The sequence below is a fragment of the Capra hircus genome, unplaced genomic scaffold, assembly GCF_001704415.2.
Source record: "Capra hircus breed San Clemente unplaced genomic scaffold, ASM170441v1, whole genome shotgun sequence".
In the NCBI taxonomy this organism is placed as follows: Eukaryota; Metazoa; Chordata; class Mammalia; order Artiodactyla; family Bovidae; genus Capra; species Capra hircus.
In genome coordinates, this window is record NW_017189523.1 from 12,319 (window position 1) to 30,144 (window position 17,826).

The 17,826-nt window shown below is 51.4% G+C and overlaps 1 pseudogene; it reads right to left on the reverse strand.

The window, feature by feature from the left end:
* Nucleotides 1–2,923: 2,923 nt before the first annotated feature.
* Nucleotides 2,924–17,826, reverse strand: part of LOC102190116 — a 43,129-nt pseudogene continuing 28,226 nt past the window's right edge.

The window sequence follows — 17,826 nt, forward strand, 5'->3', positions numbered from 1 at the left end:
CTCAGAAGGGAATATATGGTTGAAAATGTGCTTCCCACAGAAGCACAACAAGCCCTATGCTTTCCCAAATCCCCGAAAGTAAAGTGCCACTTAAGAAAACCCAACAGGAAAGAATAAGCATCTTTGGATAACTCATCAAAGTTATCCAAAAAGAAAAGCTCATCAACTGTGAGTTTACACCACTTACCAGATTTGTCTCAGAGATGAGCACCAGAACCTTGTTTCCCTCACCACAGAATAGAATGAACTCTGTGGCTAGCCATGCCTCTCAGAGGCAAGCACCTGGGCTTTTCCCTAAGACAAAGGTGAGCAGGCAGCTGCTGGACAGGTCGGAGATGCCTGGAGCCGATGTATCATGGGCAAGATGCCACTTGGGATGGGAGTCCCATTGAGACTGCCAAAATTGTTTGGGAACTGACCTTCAGTAACAGTGATTTTTTTCATGAATCTTAAATACCAACAATCTGCTTTTGACCGGACTATGATGCACAACCTGGTAGTCAGAAATTTTCAATTGGTGGGAGTCTGGCTTATGTAAAAACAACGCAAGGATATGGCTAGGATATCATCTACAGCCACTGAGAAGGAACTAAATGTCCTTGACTTTGCTTTATGGCTAAACTATTATTATCTTTCCTTGCCCGACTTTATTTCTGCATTTTCCCACTTCTCTGATTAAATCTGCTTTTGCAACTTGGGGAAGTCCCAGAAGGAAAAAGTTTTTGATAAACAAGATGTCAGAGGCATGGGGAAATGGGGATTTGTCTCTGGGAAGCCTTGGCAGGTTCTTGCTTAGTATCAGTGCTGGAACAGTCAGTCTGCTATGTTCAAGTGACATAGCATCTTAACCAACCTAAGCATCCCTATAACCACTCTGACTTGAGCTTTTTAGAGCAAAATAAAAACAGATGCAATGACCACTTGACAAGTTCGTGTTCTGATGGGACTGGACACACCCAACAGTGGACAAGAGGAACGTCCATGCTCTTTTCACTATAAAATTGAAAAGTGAGATTAAGTTATGTCTGTGGAAACAGCTGTCTCTGGCCAAATGCTTTCTGAGTTCAGGCTTTAATGTTGCACAAACCACATCATTGCTTTATTTCATAGAGGAGCTGGTCTCACATGCAGTCGACTCTTTTTGAGTCTTCTGGGTGTAAAAGCCGCAGGTGCAAGGGGCTTCCCTTCCTGTGACACGTGTCATGAGCTTTCCTTCTTGTCCTTGCTGTTTGAGCTCCACCAAGGCAAGGATTTGTGGGTGTATCCCTGCTATTTCCGAGTTCTGGAACAAGTAGCTGCTAAATAAACATTGAACACATTGCACCGTTAGTTACTATAAATCTAAAATATGTCCCTGACTTTCTGTACTGTGATGGGTTAAATGGTGTCCTGTCCCCTATTAGTATGTTGAAGCTCCAACCCCCAGTGCCTCAGAATGTGATCTTATTTGGAAATAGAGTCTTTGCAGGTGTCATTGCCTGATTGATGGCATGAGAGTGAGCCCCTAATTCAGTATGATTGGTGTCTTAATGAAGAGTGAAAATCTAGACACAGACAGGCAGACAGTGGGAGAAGGCCATGTGAGGATGAAGGTACGGACCAAGCAATGTGTCTATAACCCAAAGAGCAGCAAAGGTTGGTAACCCGCCTCCAGAAGCTCGGAGATTCTCCTCCACAAACTCAGAAGGAAGCAGCCTTGCTGTTTCATTTTGGATTTTTCTATGGCTTAAGCCACTCAGATTGTGGCAATCTATTACAGTATCCACAGGAGACTTCTACATGAACTATTTGTTGGTTGGCTGATATCTTTCCAGGCCAAGTATAACCTCCAGACCATTCAGGTTATTGAGATGTTTAATCATCATTAATCTCATAGTGTGTAGGAACCCTGGAAATAAAAAAAAGCAGGGGGCTATTGATACGAAACTCAGTAAGTGGTAACCTTTCACTGTGGGATGAATGAGATCCTGAAGAAATCTGACGTGGGGTCCCAGGAGCTTCTAACATACTAGACTATTTACCAATTCTGGACACTCATATAAACATAATTGGACAGTATGTGTTCTTCTGTATCTGCGTTCTTCACTACATATGATGACTGCAAGATTCTTTGCTCCTATTTATAATTGAGGAGTACTCTACTGTGTACATGTGGCAGGTTTGGTGAATCCAAGTATTACGGATGGACACGAGCTGTGTCCAGCTTTTGGCAACTATGAACAATGCTTCCTTTAATTTGCATGGGATGGTTTCTGGTGAGCATGTGTTTTTAATCCTTTGGCCACAGACAAGAGTGGATGTTATAGATTTCTTGTCATTAATACTTTTTATGTTGAATGTCCCCTGTTTCATGTGGCGTGTGGTTTTCTTTCCTCTCTTGGTGGCCTGAGCCGGGAGGCCTTCTTACTCGGCTGGTGCGTCCCTGGTACAGGTGAGGAGCTTGGGGTTGGATGCCCAGCTTGGCCTCACGCACAGAGCTTGGTGCTGAAGCTCCTGCACGTGGACCATGGGTAGAGACACGGCGCCGGTGTGTCACCAGCCTGGGCCCACCCTGGGAGGGCAGCTGCACATAGTAGGGCCGTGTTTAACATTGGTCCTGACGGGAACCGCCAAGACCTGCAGGCAGATGGATTTTGGCACCACTGTGGGCATTCCTGCTGTGTTGAGAGGAACTTCCTGTCTTGCTTCTTGGAATGGAGGAGGAAGTGTGAGCGTGTATGTAATCATTCATGAGAGGAGGGGAGAGAAAAGGTTGGCTCTAGTGTGCAGGGGAAGAAACAGATCCTTAATGCAGTTTTTTATTTAAGAAACAAAAATATCCCGCGTCCATCCATTTCCTGCCTTCGCCCACCAGGTCGGCAGCTGTTCCTGCTCAGCAATCCACTTGGCTATTCTTCCTGAGGCCACAGAATCTGCCAAGGACTCATCTCTCTTCAAAGTAAATGAAGAACGTCCGGATTTCCTTTGGATGGATGGTGATGGGGAAACCCCCTGGGTGCAGTGAAGGATGGCTGGAGCTGCCTGAGAGGACAGAGATGATCTGTCTAGTGTTGCCCCTTGGAGTCACCAGCTCTCCCAGGTCGCCTCTTTCCAGCATCTGCCTGCAACACTGCTCCCTATCACACCCTGGCTTTCATGCTTCGTCCTTGGGCTGAAATCTATTTATCCATTCATCCAACCATCCTTCGATCCAACCATTCATCCATCTCTTTGTCTAATCATACATACATTCATTCTCATTCACCTCTCCAACCTCCGTCCATTCATCCATCGTCCATCCACCCACCCATCCATCTGTCCTCCTTACGTCCATCCATTCATCCATCACATATCCATTCATACCTCCATGCTTCTCTCCATCTTCCTTACTTCTATCCATCCATCCAATTTCTACCCACTCAACAATCCATCTTTCATCCTTTTTCCTTCCTTCCACTTCCTTAATTTTCTCATAAATCCATAAATTTATGAATCATAAATTTATAAATCCATAAAATCATAAATCCATAAATCATAATCCATAAATTGCTCATCCATCTTCCTTACTTCCTGTCATCTGTCAATCCATCCATCACCCAATAATCCACCCATCCAGCATCCATCCACCTACCTTCCTTTCTCACAACCCTTTTTCCTATCAACCATTCTTCCATTCATCCATTTACCAAATAGTGACTATGTATCTACCTATGTACCCAGACTATGTTATATGCGGTAGACAAAGAAGATATAAAGAGTCAGATCAAAATGAGGGGAAAGACAGCGCAAAGGAGGCAGCTGCCCCAAACCTGAACCTGGGGGAGCGTGATTAGGAGTTGTCCAGATGTCCAAGGGCATTCCAAGAAGAAACAGCACAAGTAAAGACTGAGAGGCATGAATCAGGCTGAAGCGGTTTCCAAGAGCTAACTGTGGGGTGGGCAATGTAACGCACTGCACGGGAGACATCAGAGCTGAGGGTACACTTGCATTCTGGGCGGGATTATAATCTTGGACATATCTATAGGTGTGTGTACATGCGTGTGTGTGCATGCATGTACACACACGTACACACACACATGCTGAATGGAGTCCTGGCAAGTGGAGACTGAATTGAACCCTTCCTTAACCTACTGTGGTAGATTCAAGAAGGCTTAGACTCTGAGAAGGAGAGTGGCTTATTCAGGGTCACACAGGTCTTAGGGGGCAGAGTTGGGATCTGAGCCAGGTCTGTCCAGCTCCCGAGCCCAGATGAGGGACAGGCAGGGAATCCAGGGGTGGGGGGGCAGCTTGAACCAGGGGTGCACAAACCGCTGAGGTGGCTAGGTTCCTGAGCTGGCCAGCGCCAGCGGTGCAGTGTGCTTATGTCCCAGGTCCCTGTGAGTGAGCGCTCCTCCACGGACACCACAGAGCCCAGACCCCGCAGCATGGACTGCAGGACAGGAGCACAGGGAGGGGTGAGCACCCAGCCCCAGAGCAGAGGACAAAACAGTGGCAGGCATGGAAACACCCAGGCCCAGGGCATAACATCTTCCTGTATGTCATTCTCAGAGTAAATCTCCATGTAAAGAATAGCAGTCCCATTATATAGATGAAGAAACTGAGGCCGGGGAGGCACATTTTCCCTAGGGGGTCTGAGCTGGATGGGCACGCCCAGGAGGTGGCAGGCACTTAGAACTGCTCTCATCACTGAGTCCCTCCTCCCAGAGATGCTCAGATGGTGCCCTGTATGCCCCTGGGATGCAGTCAGTCTTGGGTATCCATCCCATTTTCCCCAAAATGTACTGACTGTGCAAAGAGGGAAGGCAGGGCAGTCATTCTGGCCCTGCCCTGGAGAGGACAGTCTGGTGACCAGACGGCTGCGGGTTGTTCTGCAGGAGCTTCCCTGTGCTGATGGCAGAAGAAAGGGTGGAGGGTGAGGCTCCGCTGTTGCTACCATCCCCCCTCCATCCCCCCCTGCCCCCCCCACCCCCCGCCCATCTCTACATCTGCTTCTGAGGCTGGTACCAACTTGTGAGCAAGAGGTGACAAGTAGGAAGAAACAAAGCCAGCACGCTGATAAGGTCAGGTGGGAAGACGAAGTTGGCCTTGTCTCTGATGAAAGTGGGGCGAGGAAAGAGATCATCCCCCCACCCCGTCTCCATGGTAAGAACTGTGAAAGGGGGACGTTGGCTCCGGGTGGGGTTGTTGGGATTCTCCCAGATTGCGTTGAGACCACAGGTATCAGAGAAACCAAGGCAACAACAGAGAAATTTACAGAAATTCCCTGTGACCAGGAGATGAGTAAAGAGCTCAGAGCTCCATGAAGAGTGCAGACTGGAAAGAAATGAGGTGTCTTCACGTATCTTCTGGGGAAAGGATGTGGCTGGGCTGTGCAGTAACAGCCTTACCTGGTGGTGGGGGTCAGAGGGTGATATTGGGGTCAGAGAGTAACGTTGGGGTCGGGAGGGGAAGGAGGACAGAGGTTGGAGTCTGGGCACAGAGATATCCATCAGCCCCCAGGGTGCCAGGCACCTGTGTGTACACCATCACCCAAAACCTCTCAGCATCCCTGTGGATAAGGACTCTGACCTCCCCATTTACAGATGAGGAGACTGAGGCTCAGAGCCCAGAGGCCTAGACACCCAGCAGAGATGCCTGGACGTTCACCTTGGACTGTGTGACTCTGATCACTTACCAGGAAGTCTGTTCAAAATTTCCTTCTGTTTTTTTTTGGATCACTCAAATGCTATTTCTGTTGTATAAAAAGATTTCGTTTCCCCTGGTGGCTCAGATGGTAAGGAATCTGCCTGTAATTCAGGAGTCCCAGGTTCAATCCCTGGGTTGGGAAGATCCCCTGGAGGAGGGCATGGCAACCCACTCCTGTATTCTTGCCTAGAGAATCCCATGGACAGAGGAGCCTGGCAGGCTATAGTCTGTGGGGTCGCAGAGTCAGACACGACTGAGCGATGAACACTTTCACTTCTCATAAAGATTCACTACGAGAATAAAGGAGAAAACAAACAGAACACATGGATGTTGGAATCACTGAAAAATCAAGACCAGGAAGAGAGAGGAAGCGGGGGAGGGGTGCCCTGATGCCCCCGACACCGACCCTCACTCCCTTTCACGATGGTCTTGATGTATGTCTTTGCCAAGGTGGCATCTGGGTCAGGATCATCACACTTGGGCTTTGCCTGCCTTGTGCTCATCTGCTCATGGGTCCTGACTCGGTGATCCAGGAGTGGGATGTGGGGCGGGGCAGGTTACCTGCAGATTCACCGTCACAGGCTGAGACCGGACAGGGTCCTCGTCCACCTCATACAGATGGCGGAGCCGCAGCAGGACTCGGCGGGACTCTGCCTTGGCCTCTGCTCGATTGTCTTGGGGGCAGAAGGAAGGTGGCAGTGAGGACCCCTGACCATGCCTGGTACTTGACACACTCACCTCCTCTTCACATCTTCAACCTCCCTAAGAAGCAGCAAACATGGTGCCCACTCGACACCAAAGAAACCAGAGCTCAGAAAGGGGTGGGCACTTGCCCAAGGCCACACAGCTGGCATGGAAGGAAGAAGGAGAAGGGAGAATTCCAACCCAGATTCAGGCAATGTTGAGGCTTCCCATCACCCACACAGGGACAGATGCCAATGTCTGGAAAGTCTTCATCCTCACTCACTTTATGGTCATCATTGGCCCTGTCCTGAAATCTTCCAGTTCTCTGGAACATACTCTCTGCCTTGGCCCCTGCGAAGGGTCTCCTAACCCCAAGGCTGACCCAACCATGAGCAAGGTTTTTTCCTGCCTCTGAGATGAGGAAGCATGTGTTGTAATACTGCAATCATCTGCTGGGTCCCTGGTGACCACACGAGAAGGACATCCCTGCTGACAGCCTCCCCCCACCCCCCGGATATGTGGGGTAAGGGCAAAATAACCCTGTGTTGTGTTTGGACCGTGAGAATTTGGGTTCTTTGTTACTGCAGCATAGGAGGCTTGCAAAATCTCTTCTCTGCCTTCCTAGTTGAGGTGCTTACGGATTGCAGCTCTAGAAACAGACAAGGTCTTCTGGCTCCTGAAAAGGATGATGTGATGACGGTGGTGGTGGTGGTGATTATGGTGTTGATGGTGATGATGCTGAAGACATGGTTGTGATGAAGATGGTGATTGAGATTTGGGATTCTAATGGTCTAGGGAGGCAGGGGGGGCTCACACCATCCACTGATGCTCCCCAGAGTTGGCCCCAACTCACTTCTCTTTAGGAGAAAGGATTTGCTTGGTCCAGCCCCTTTTCCTCCTCTTAGGTACAAGCTGCCTCCATGAGGCATGCTCTCAGTGGGCTTGGCAACACACACAGGTCTATAGGGAAGGCTCTACCATGCCAGGGGGTTCCCCCTTTCTCTTCTGTGACACACGAAGCAATGCCCTAGAGGTCAGTGTTAGGAAGTCACTTGTCTGCAGGATCGAGCCACAGCCTCCAACGCCCACTTTATTAGCCACAAAGGTGGTATTTGGCCTCTGCTTCTTCCTTTCCCTCCTGCTTCTCATCCTGCAGACCTTACACTGGAGTGTGCCAGCCCTTGGAGAGTCTCTGGAAATAGGGGGGTGGCTGAGGCACAGTCAGCCCCAAGTTTGAGATGCTCAGAGTGTAAATAGTAGTTCAGTTGCTCAGTTGTGTCCAGCTGTTTGCGACTCCATGGACTGCAGCATGCCAGGCCTCCCTGTCCATCACCAGCTCCCAGAGTTTACTCATACTCTTTGAGTCAGTGATGCCATCCAACTATCTCATCCTCTGTCATCCCCTTCTCCTCCCACCTTCAATCCTTCCCAGCATCAGGATCTTTTCCAATGAGTGGAAAAGATCAGGTGGCCAAAGTATTGGAGTTTCAGCTTCAGCATGTCCTTCCAATGAATATTCAGGACTGGTTTCCTTTAGGATGGACTGATTGGATCTCCTTGCAGTCCAAGGGACTCTCAAGAGTCTTCTCCAACACCACAGTTCAAAAGCATCAATTCTTTGGCGCTCAGCTTTCTTTATAGTCCAACTCTCACATCCATACACGACTGCTGGAAAAACCATAGCTTCGACTAGACGGATCTTTGTTGGCAAGAGTGTAAAGGGGCAGATAAGGTGCACCAGGGGCTTTGGCAATATGATGCGTTGCTTCCTGGCAGTTGTTTCCTCCACCAGGATGTCCTCCCAGATGCCCTGCTGGGGGCTCCCCTCTATACATGGTCATTGTGCTCTAGATGGCATCCAGGCCCACCTGGCTTGCTGAGTGACTTGCCTCTCAGTGGGCCTCTGTCTCATTTGGCAGATAAGGAAACCGGGTGACCTCACAGAGCCTGGATGATTCTGGGGAGAGCACCTTTGTCTGGTGACGGGCTCAGGGACCTGGTTGACCTGTGAAGACAGGAGTGAGTCTGGATGTCTGAACACCTGCCTCACCTTTCCAAAGATTCTGCATGAGCTTCGTGTGGTTCGAATTGTACGTCCAGCCTGGGATGCTGAGGATCTGCAGGTGGACGCTTGGGGGCAGTGTCACAGCCTCTTGATGCTGGGGGCGTGGGTGAATCCTGGCAGTCTCTGCAAGGCAGATGGATGCAAGGAGAGGGCCAAACGTTTCCTCTGGGCATTCAGAGTTCTCCCACCAAGTCACCCATTCCATTCAGTCTCACACCCCTCCCACCTGTGGCCCACACCACAGGCAGCCTGAAGCATCTATTGTTGAAAATGCCTCAAACCACCTTGAATCTCTAGTGCAGCCATTTAAAAATACAAATGAAGAGACAAGGCCCAGAGAGGGAACTTCATTTCTTCCAGATCACACAGGAAGTTAGCTTAGATCTCTCTTTGCTGTTCAAGGTCTGAGATGTCAGCTCCCCTTGTTTGTCATCTATTGCTATCTCCACTTAGAGGGACCTCAGCTCTCCTCCTTCTAGGAAATGTTCTGTTCAACTCTGGGCTCAGGCTGGAGTTGCTGGTGCCTTAGAACACCTCAGGCCACAGTGATTGGTCAGGCTTGGATCATGTGATTTGGTCAGGACCAATCAGATTCCAGATGTTCTAGTTGGTTTTAGAAAAGGCAGGAGAACCAGAGATCAAGTTGCCAGCATCTGCTGGATCATCAAAAAAGCAAGAGAGTTCTAGGAAAACATCTAATTTTGCTTTATTGACTATGCCAAAGCCTTTGACTGTGTGGATCACAGTAAACTGGAAAATTCTGAAAGAGATGGGAATACCAGACCACCTGACCTGCCTCTTGAGAAACCTGTTGCAGGTCAAGAAGCAACAGTTAGAAGTGGACATGGAACAACAGACTGGTTCCAAATAGGAAAAGGAGTACTTCAAGGCTTTATATTGTCACCCTGCTTATTTAACTTATAGGCAGAGTACATCATGGGAAACACTGGGCTGAAAGAAGCACAAGCTGGAATCAAGACTGCCAGAAGAAATATCAATAACCTCAGATATGCAGACGACACCACCCTTGTGGCAGAAAGTGAAGAGGAACTAAAGAGCCTCTTGATGAAAGTGAAAGAGGAGACTGAAAATGTTCGCTTAAAGCTCAACATTCAGAAAACTAATATCATGGCATCCAGTCCCATCACTTCATGGCAAATAGATGGGGAAACAGTGGAAACAGTGGCTGACTTTATTTTTCTGGGCTCCAAAATCACTGCAGGTGGTGACTGCCACCATGAAAGTAAAAGATGCTTACTCCTTGGAAGGAAAGTTATGACCAATCTAGACAGCATATTGAAAAACAGAGACGTTACTTTGTCCACAAAGGTCCGTCTAGTCAAGGCTATGGTTTTTCCTGTGGTCATGTATGGATGTGAGAGCTGGACTACAAAGACAGCTGAGCACCGAAGAATTGATGCTTTTGAACTGTGGTGTTGGAGAAGACTCTTGATGGTCCCTTGGACTGCAAGGAGAGCCAACCAGTCCATTCTGAAGGAGATCAGTCCTGAATATTCATTGGATGGAATGATGCTAAAGCTGAAGCTCCAATATTGTGGCCACCTGATTCGAAGAATCAACTCATTGGAAAAGACCCTGATGCTGGGAAAGATTGAAGCCAGGAGGAGAAGGGGACAACAGAGGATGAGATGGTTGGATGGCATCACTGACGTATGGACATGAGTCTGAGTAAGCTTCAGGAGTTGGTGATGGACAGAGAGGCCTGGCGTGCTGCAGTCCATGGGGTTGCAAGGAGTCAGACACACAGAGTGACTGAACTGATCTGACTGAAAAAGATAATATCTCCTTTGAATCTTCTTTGGGTTGTAATCTTTTCACAATAACAGTATCAAAGGTTATTAATTCCAGGTCCCATAATAAATATAATAATGATGAAAAAGTTTGAAATATTGTAAGAATCAGAAAAATGTGACACATGGATGTGAGCTGAGCAAATACTGTTGGAAAAAGAGTGCAGATAGGCTTGCTCCACGCGCTGCTGCTGCTGCTGCTGCTAAGTCGCTTCAGTCGCGTCCGACTCTGTGCGACCCCATAGACGAAAGCCCTCCAGGCTCCCCCATCCCTGGGATTCTCCAGGTAAGAACACTGGAGTGGGTTGCCATTTCCTTCTCCAATGTAGGAAAGTGAAAAGTGAAAGTGACGTCGCTCAGTCACGCCTGACTCTTCACAATCCCATGGACTGCAGCCTACCAGGAGAATCAGGGAAAAGATGTACAGGGGGATATGGGTGAGTCCCAAATCTACACTTACTTACTAGCTGTATGATCTTAAATCAATGAACCTCTTTAAACCTCAGTTTGTCCATATTTAAAATGAAAGACTTGAATCTGAGATCCCTGAGATCCCTTCCTGCCCCAAAGGAGCTCGAACTCCTGGGGGCACCAGCTCGTTTCCATCACTCACCCCAGGGCAGGGATGACAGATGCTCTGAGAGGAGGCCCTCTTACCGCTCAGCTCTCGAAGCAGCACTACGGGTCTGTGCTGCAGCGCCACCCCGCTCCTCTGGCCGAGGTCCCTGGTAAGGGTCGAGGGTCCCAGCAGGAGCCAGAGCACCGAGTGGACAACCGAGGTGTCATTCAGCGTGACGTTGACAGACAGGGCCCACTGCTGTTTGACCAACAGCCGCTGATGGAGCATGACCTGCAGGGAAGGGTCATCTGACAGGCTCCGCCTGGCCCCTGGCTGGCCCGTGGTGACCAGAGGGGCCTCCTCCTACCTCCATCTGCCCGCTCCCTTGTCTGGAGACGCCATGCGCCTGCTCCGACAGCAGCACCAGCCTGCTCTGTCTGTCCTGGATGAAGGCCGACTGAGTCATGGGGTAGTAATTCTGTGGGCAGAAATATTGCCAGGCTGGTGGTCATGGTTATGGGCCAAGTGGGCCACCTGATCAGGCATCTCCCTCGGGCCCCCACAGGCACAGCAGCAGCTCAGGGCGGCACTGGTAGCAGCAGGGAGGCGCTCTCACTTGTGAGATGGACGCCCTGGGATTCAAATCCAGCTCCACTGCTTCCTGACCTTACAAGCTGGGGGACTCAGGCTGCCCAAGCCTGTTTCAGTTCAGTTCAGTTCAGTTGCTCAGTCGTGTCCGACTCTTTGCGACACTATGAACCACAGCACGCCAGGCCTCCCTGTCTATCACCTCAGTTTACCCACCTGTAAAAGGGGCTCCCAAACCATCTCTGAAAAACTGTGGCAGAGACTCAATGAAGACATGTGTGTCAGTCCAGTCTGAGATAGGCTAATGTTTGCCCGATAGTAAAGGGCTCAAGTCTGGGCTGGAAAGCGGTCACACAGTCCACACCCTTTGCTCTGTTGGAGCAAGATGTCCTGGGCTGAGGGCCTTGGACTCTCTGGAGCCCAGGCCACAGGGGGTGAGAACCAGCCAACAGGGATGAGAGGGACCAGAAACTCAAGGAAGACAGCAGGGAGGGGCCACATTCCCCACTGGAAGGAGAAAGAACTAGCATGGATTGAGGCTCAGGAGGTGCCCAGCCTGGCACTGCTCCTGGATCATCCCAGCTGATCACACAGAGCTAGGGGGAGGTTACCCCCTTTCCCAGGAGAGCACTGAGGCCCAGGGAAGCCAAGGGACTTGCCCCAGGTCACACTGTTGGGGGCAAAGCATCTCAGAGCTGAACTGATTTCAGAAATCAGCCTGTGCTGTTTCCCAGGCAACCAGGCAGTGGCTCAACTAAGAGCAGCAAAGGAGGGTCACACCCGCTCAGGCCTGGACAGGCACCATCTGCTTCATCCTCAGAGCAGTCCCAGCGGGCCAGTCATCTGACAGAGGAGGACACGCGGTGCCCACAGTGGACCTCAGGGACTTTCCTCATATGTGGGGGCACCAGAGCTCCGACCCCAGGGCTGAACAAGCCTAGGTCTCAGCCCCTAACGGCACACATGGGCGATAGAAGTTCTGGGAGATGCTCTGGAGGCCTCTGCCGCTGGAGCTAAAGGGGGTTCCTCCAGTCTTCTGGAAAAGTGCCATCAGGACTGTCTGTCTCTGTGGACCCTCTGACCACGGAGCACCACAGAGCGTACCCGGGCGATGTTGTTTTCATGGTGCTTGTAGGCTCTGCGCTGCGTCTGGTACCCGTTGTTGTCGGAGTAGAGGACCTGCCCGGTGATGAGATTGGTGCTGGTCCTCAAGATGGCCTCGCGGTTCAGCTCCAAGGGGCCCACCCTGTACTCCTGCTCTATGCGGTGACCCAGCAGCTCCCCGTCAGCGCCCAGGGGCCCGCGGGCCAGCCGGGAGTAGATGGTGTACGCGGGGTCACTGTCATTCACCGTCCTGGAGGAGGAGCAGAAGAGACATGTCAAGTTGGGGGAGACTTCCGGACGCCAGTCTCTCCTCCTTTCCTACCTTCATCTCCTGCTGTTTCCTCCCTCCCTCCTTCCTGCAGGGCGATGTGGGCAGAGGGGCTTCTTGGGCAATAAAACAGGAAGAGCCTCCCTTCCCTGAAGGCCCAGAGCATCTGGCCAGGCCTGGGTGGCTTATTTCTCTTCTGTTAATGAAAACACAAGAACTGCTTTGGTGTGTAATGTCATTGCCACCACGGGCCACTGTCCCACCTCTGAACTTAGATGCCACCAAGGTGACACAGCGCAGGCAAGCACAGCCGGGACTGCAGAGGCTGGACCAACTCATGTCTGCACCGAACTTTCTTTGAGATAGGACCGTGTGTGAGCACAGGCGCAGGAGCTGGGTGTCTAGAGCAGACGCATTTCCCCATTCAGCTGCCCACGAGCACCCACCTGTGCTGGGCACAACCAGAGGGGCCGACCTCACCTGTAGAAGTATTGCTGGATCTCGGTCACGAGCTCCCCCATCGACGATCTCCATTCCCACAGTCTCCCACGCTGACTTCGAGGTTTCACTGGACGTAAACACATAGTTATCGGAAATGGGTCCCTGATCTTCATCACCGTTCACCTCGTCCTCCACGAGGGTCACTTGTATGGTTTGGTTATTCTGCCTGCAGTGGCGGGAAAGAGAAAAGAGCGTTATCCTCTTGCTGATGTCCCATCCCTCTGATGGGAACCAGGCTCACAAGCCGCTATACAGACACCAGCCTGGAACCAGGAGTGAACAGAAGTGACCTCTGTAGAACCTGGGGGGCATATCTGTCAATGGAATATTACTGAGCCCTCAAGAGGAATGAGGGTCTCATCCATGCTGCCATGTGGACGAATCTTGGAAATGTGATCCTATGTGAAAGAAACCAGTCTCCCAAGGATCCCAGGTGGTGTGATTCCATTACAGGAAATGCCCACAGAAGCAAATCCAGAGAGACAGAAAGGAGATTCCAGTAGCCAGGGCCATGGGGGAGGTGAAAATGGGGAATATGAGGATTCTTTTTGGAGGTGATGGAAATATCTGAAAGCTGTGGAGTTTCCTGCATACCTCTGTGAATACAGGAAACAGCACAGATGTGTACGGTGTAACGTGGTGACTTGTATGGTATGTGAACTATATCAACACGCTTGTCATATATGAAGGAACAAAGGCCCTCCTCCAGCAAACGCCCTGGGGTGGTCTGCACACATGGTGGCTGCCCGCCTCAGGCCTCTGCACAGGCAGGTCCTTCTAAGGAACCACTGTCTGCTTGTCTGACCCACGGACTCCCTCCAGAATGCAAGGCCTCAGGCCTGGCTCTGGGTGTCTCGTCCCTGCCAAGCCTCCTCTGAGCCGCCCTCTCTCTGTTCCAACAGGCTTCCCTCTCTGTGTGGCAGGTGCTGGTTGTACCCCTACTGGGAGGTGAGGGAGCCCGGTAAGAAGCACACCTTCCCTCACCTGAGCCCAAAGCACCTGAAGACACCCAGGGGCCAGGCAGATGGACGGCAGGACACTCCTGGGAAGGGCTGGGCGGGGAGGTGGCTTGGGTGTGGGGCACCTGTGGGTGGGCAGAAAGGGATGGGAGCTGGAGCCGGCCCTTCAGGGGCGTCCCAGAAGGGGCGTGGGGCCTGAGTGATGACGGAGCCCAACGCTGGCCTGCAGGCTTCACCTTTCCCTGCCGGACCAGGGAGGCTCACATGTGCTGGGGTTGTACCCCACTTCTCTGGCTCCCCCACACCCGCTGCTGACCTCTCATGCTGGGTCCTGTGGGTCCTGGTTGCTTTTGTGGCACAGCCTAGACTCACACAACCTAGAAATGAAGCTGGCTACATAGCAAGGGTCTTCACGACCATCACGTCCTTGCCATGCCAGTGAGGAAGTGAAAAGGCAGGTGGGGCATTTCCTGCCCAGGTCCCAGGACCCTCCTGGCCTCAGAGGCAGCAATGGCTGCACCTCACCTTTCCCAGATGCTGTGCGTCAGGTTGGTGTCCTTGTCCAGGTACGCAGTGTAGCCATCATTCTCCACGTGCGCCAGGCGCCTGCCCACGCTTGAGTCATGTCTCCTGGGTCTGCGGCCAAACTGCTTGGTGTTGGCCATCATGGCCTCAGTCTCCTGAGTGTCCCCCTTGGCCCTCCTGCTGGGCTTGATGACATAATACCGGTAACTGAGTCCTGGGATCATGGTCAGCACAAGCAGGTCATAGACAGATGGCATCTCCTTTGAGTTCTGAACCTGCAAGGCCAGAGGGACAAGATCACATGACGGATGTCATGGGGGAAAGACATCTCAGTCTCCTTAGCAACCCTGGGCTTACACACCTCCTGGATGGAGTGCTCGCTCCCCACAGGGGCAGCAGGGTCATCCATCATTGGGCTGAGCTGGGCTCCCCTCCTGCATCCTCTCTGCTCAACAGGTCCTAGCCCAGCCCCTTCTCCTTCCTTCTTCCCTTCTCCTTTGGGGCTGAAAAATCAACGTCCCTCCTTCCCAACTCTCCCTTCTGTTTCCTGCCTCTGAGCCTTTGCTCACGCTTTTCCCTCGACCCGGAGGGCCTCCTCTTTGGAGGGAGCTCTCTTGTCTCTTCATCCTCCAATTTCCCAGAAGAAGGAGGTTTTCAGGTCATCTCCCTAGGATTTTCCCTATCTCCAATTTATCTGATTTAGGGATGGGATGAGGACTCTGGGTCCATGCAGGGAGCCCCCTGACTCTATGCAGGGAGACCCCTGACTCTTTAGGGAACAGGTGCCATCTCTGGGCTTCTGATGGGGGTTTTGTGGTAGGGTAGGGGGGCTATTAGCAAATTTATGTGGCTCCTTATAAGATGGACTGGGACCTGGGCCCCCTTGCTGCAGTATTGCAATGCTTGGACACACTTCTCCTCCAGCAACAAAATACAAATTGTATGGGACCAAAAATAACCACGTGCATGTCCAGTTGGGGGCAAAATCTGGACAAAAGATACAAAAAGACAAAAAAACTGTCACTTTTTTTTTTAAGAGTCTGGAGGGAAAGCAGGGGTCAGAGCAAAAGCATGGGCCCTGCACACACCACCACCTGAGGGGTGGACAAACACCTCAGCCACCCCTCTGACCCAACTGCTGGGCACATCCCCACCCTCGTGCCATATAAAGAGCCAGCTCCCCTCCTGGAGAACAAGCAAGCAAGGGAAGCTGTTGTTTGTTTTCACCCCCATGCTGCCACAGGGGCCCCAATAAAGCCTTGCCTGAATTTCTTGGTCTGGCCTTTGATCAACTTCTATTAATTAAAAATGTCAAGTACCCTGGTCAGTGGGGCTTCCCTGGTGGCTCAGATGGTAAAGAATCTGCCTGCAATGTTGGAGACCCGGGTTCAGTCCCTGGGTCAGGAAGATTCCCCTGGAGAAGGAAATGACAACCCACTCCAGTATTCTTGCCTGGAGAACCCCATGGCTAGAGGATCCTGGCAGGCTAAAGTCCACGGACTCGCAAAGAGTCAGACACAACTGAGCCACTAACACATTCATGCTGGTCAGTAACAGACCCTCCAACTCAGCGTTTCTGTGAATAAAAGCAGGCATCTTGCCCCACCCATACCCCCCAAACCTGTCCGAAGCTTTTCCTCTGCTACAGATATCACAGGCCACATTCTTTACCTTCTTATTTTGTTCCTGTCTGGATCCCCCTGCTAGAATATGAGCCCCCTGGGGGCATGGACTTTTGTTGGCTTGGTAATTAAAATTTCTCCAGCACCTAGATTAAGGCCTGACACATAGTAGGTGTTCAATCATCTTTAAGAGCGTTTACTCTTGGTGGGTATCGCTTTTGCTTGGGGAGGAGGATGTTATGTGTTCAGTCTGCTCAAGCCAACACCCATCAATGTCAGAGGAACCCTTCCTCTCGGTCTCAGCTAAGGACTACTGCCTGGACAGCTAGGTCCTCACTCCTTGCCTTAACTGTCCTCTGTGTCTGTTTCCTGAATCCATGGGGTTTCCAGTGTCCAGGGGCCTAGAGTGGGTGTTTAGGAGTGTTTGCAGAAAGGTTGCTGACGGCAGAACCTCCTCCACCTCCCCAAGGAAGAGTCGGCTGGGTGACAAGTAGGGTGCTGTCTGGGACCACATCCAGTTCCAGGTCTTGGGAGGAGATGGGGCGGGACCACCCACTCATCCTGGATGAGGTTGTTGCCAAGACAGGAATTTGCCCCAGCCCCTAACAAAGCACTTCCATAAAGACCCACTTGTAAGACTCTGCATGGATTTTCCTACACAAAGTGGGAATTTTGATAATACTATGAAAGTGAAAGCATTAGCTGCTCAGCTGTGTCCGACTGTGGCCCACCAGTTTCCTCTGTCCGTGGGATTCTCCAGGCAAGAATGCTGGAGTGGGTTGCCATTTCCTTCTCCAGGGGATCTTCCTGACCCAGGGATCGAACCCGGGTCTCCAGCACAGAAAGCACATTCTTTACCACATGAGCCCCGAGGGAAGCCCTTATATTGTATACAGTCCTTTGTGGGGGGCTGCCTCCCATGCAGCCCAGACCACCAGGAGACCTCCCAGGTTGGGGATGGTAGAAGGGATTTCAGGCCAAATCAGATGCCCAAAGCCTAGGATCAGTGCCTTGGGTGGATCTCGCTGACCCTGAGGACAATGTCCTCATAGTGACAGCGGGGTTGTCATTGCTCACTGAAATGGCCCTCACTTCTCGGGGGTCCCTGCCTAGAACAGAGGCAGCAATCACAAGTGCAACCGAGGCAGGATTCCTGCCCATACCTGTGCAGGCACGGGGTGGCCTGACTCATCTGTGACACTGACCTCGGGGAAGTCCACAGTCAGGGTGATGATGGTGGTGACTGTCCAGGCCGGGGGGTTGTAGATCACAGCAAAGTATCCCCCAGGCTCAAGGCCTGCACACACACAAGAGGTTTACTTGCTGCCATGTGACACACTCAACATACCTGGGTGCTCCTTGGAACAAGGGAAACTGAGGCAGGTGAGACAAACCCTGCAGACTCCAGGAAGAGGGACAGACAGACATGGGGCCTCAGACATGCAGCCCTCTCCACACTCTGTTCATGGCGCTGTC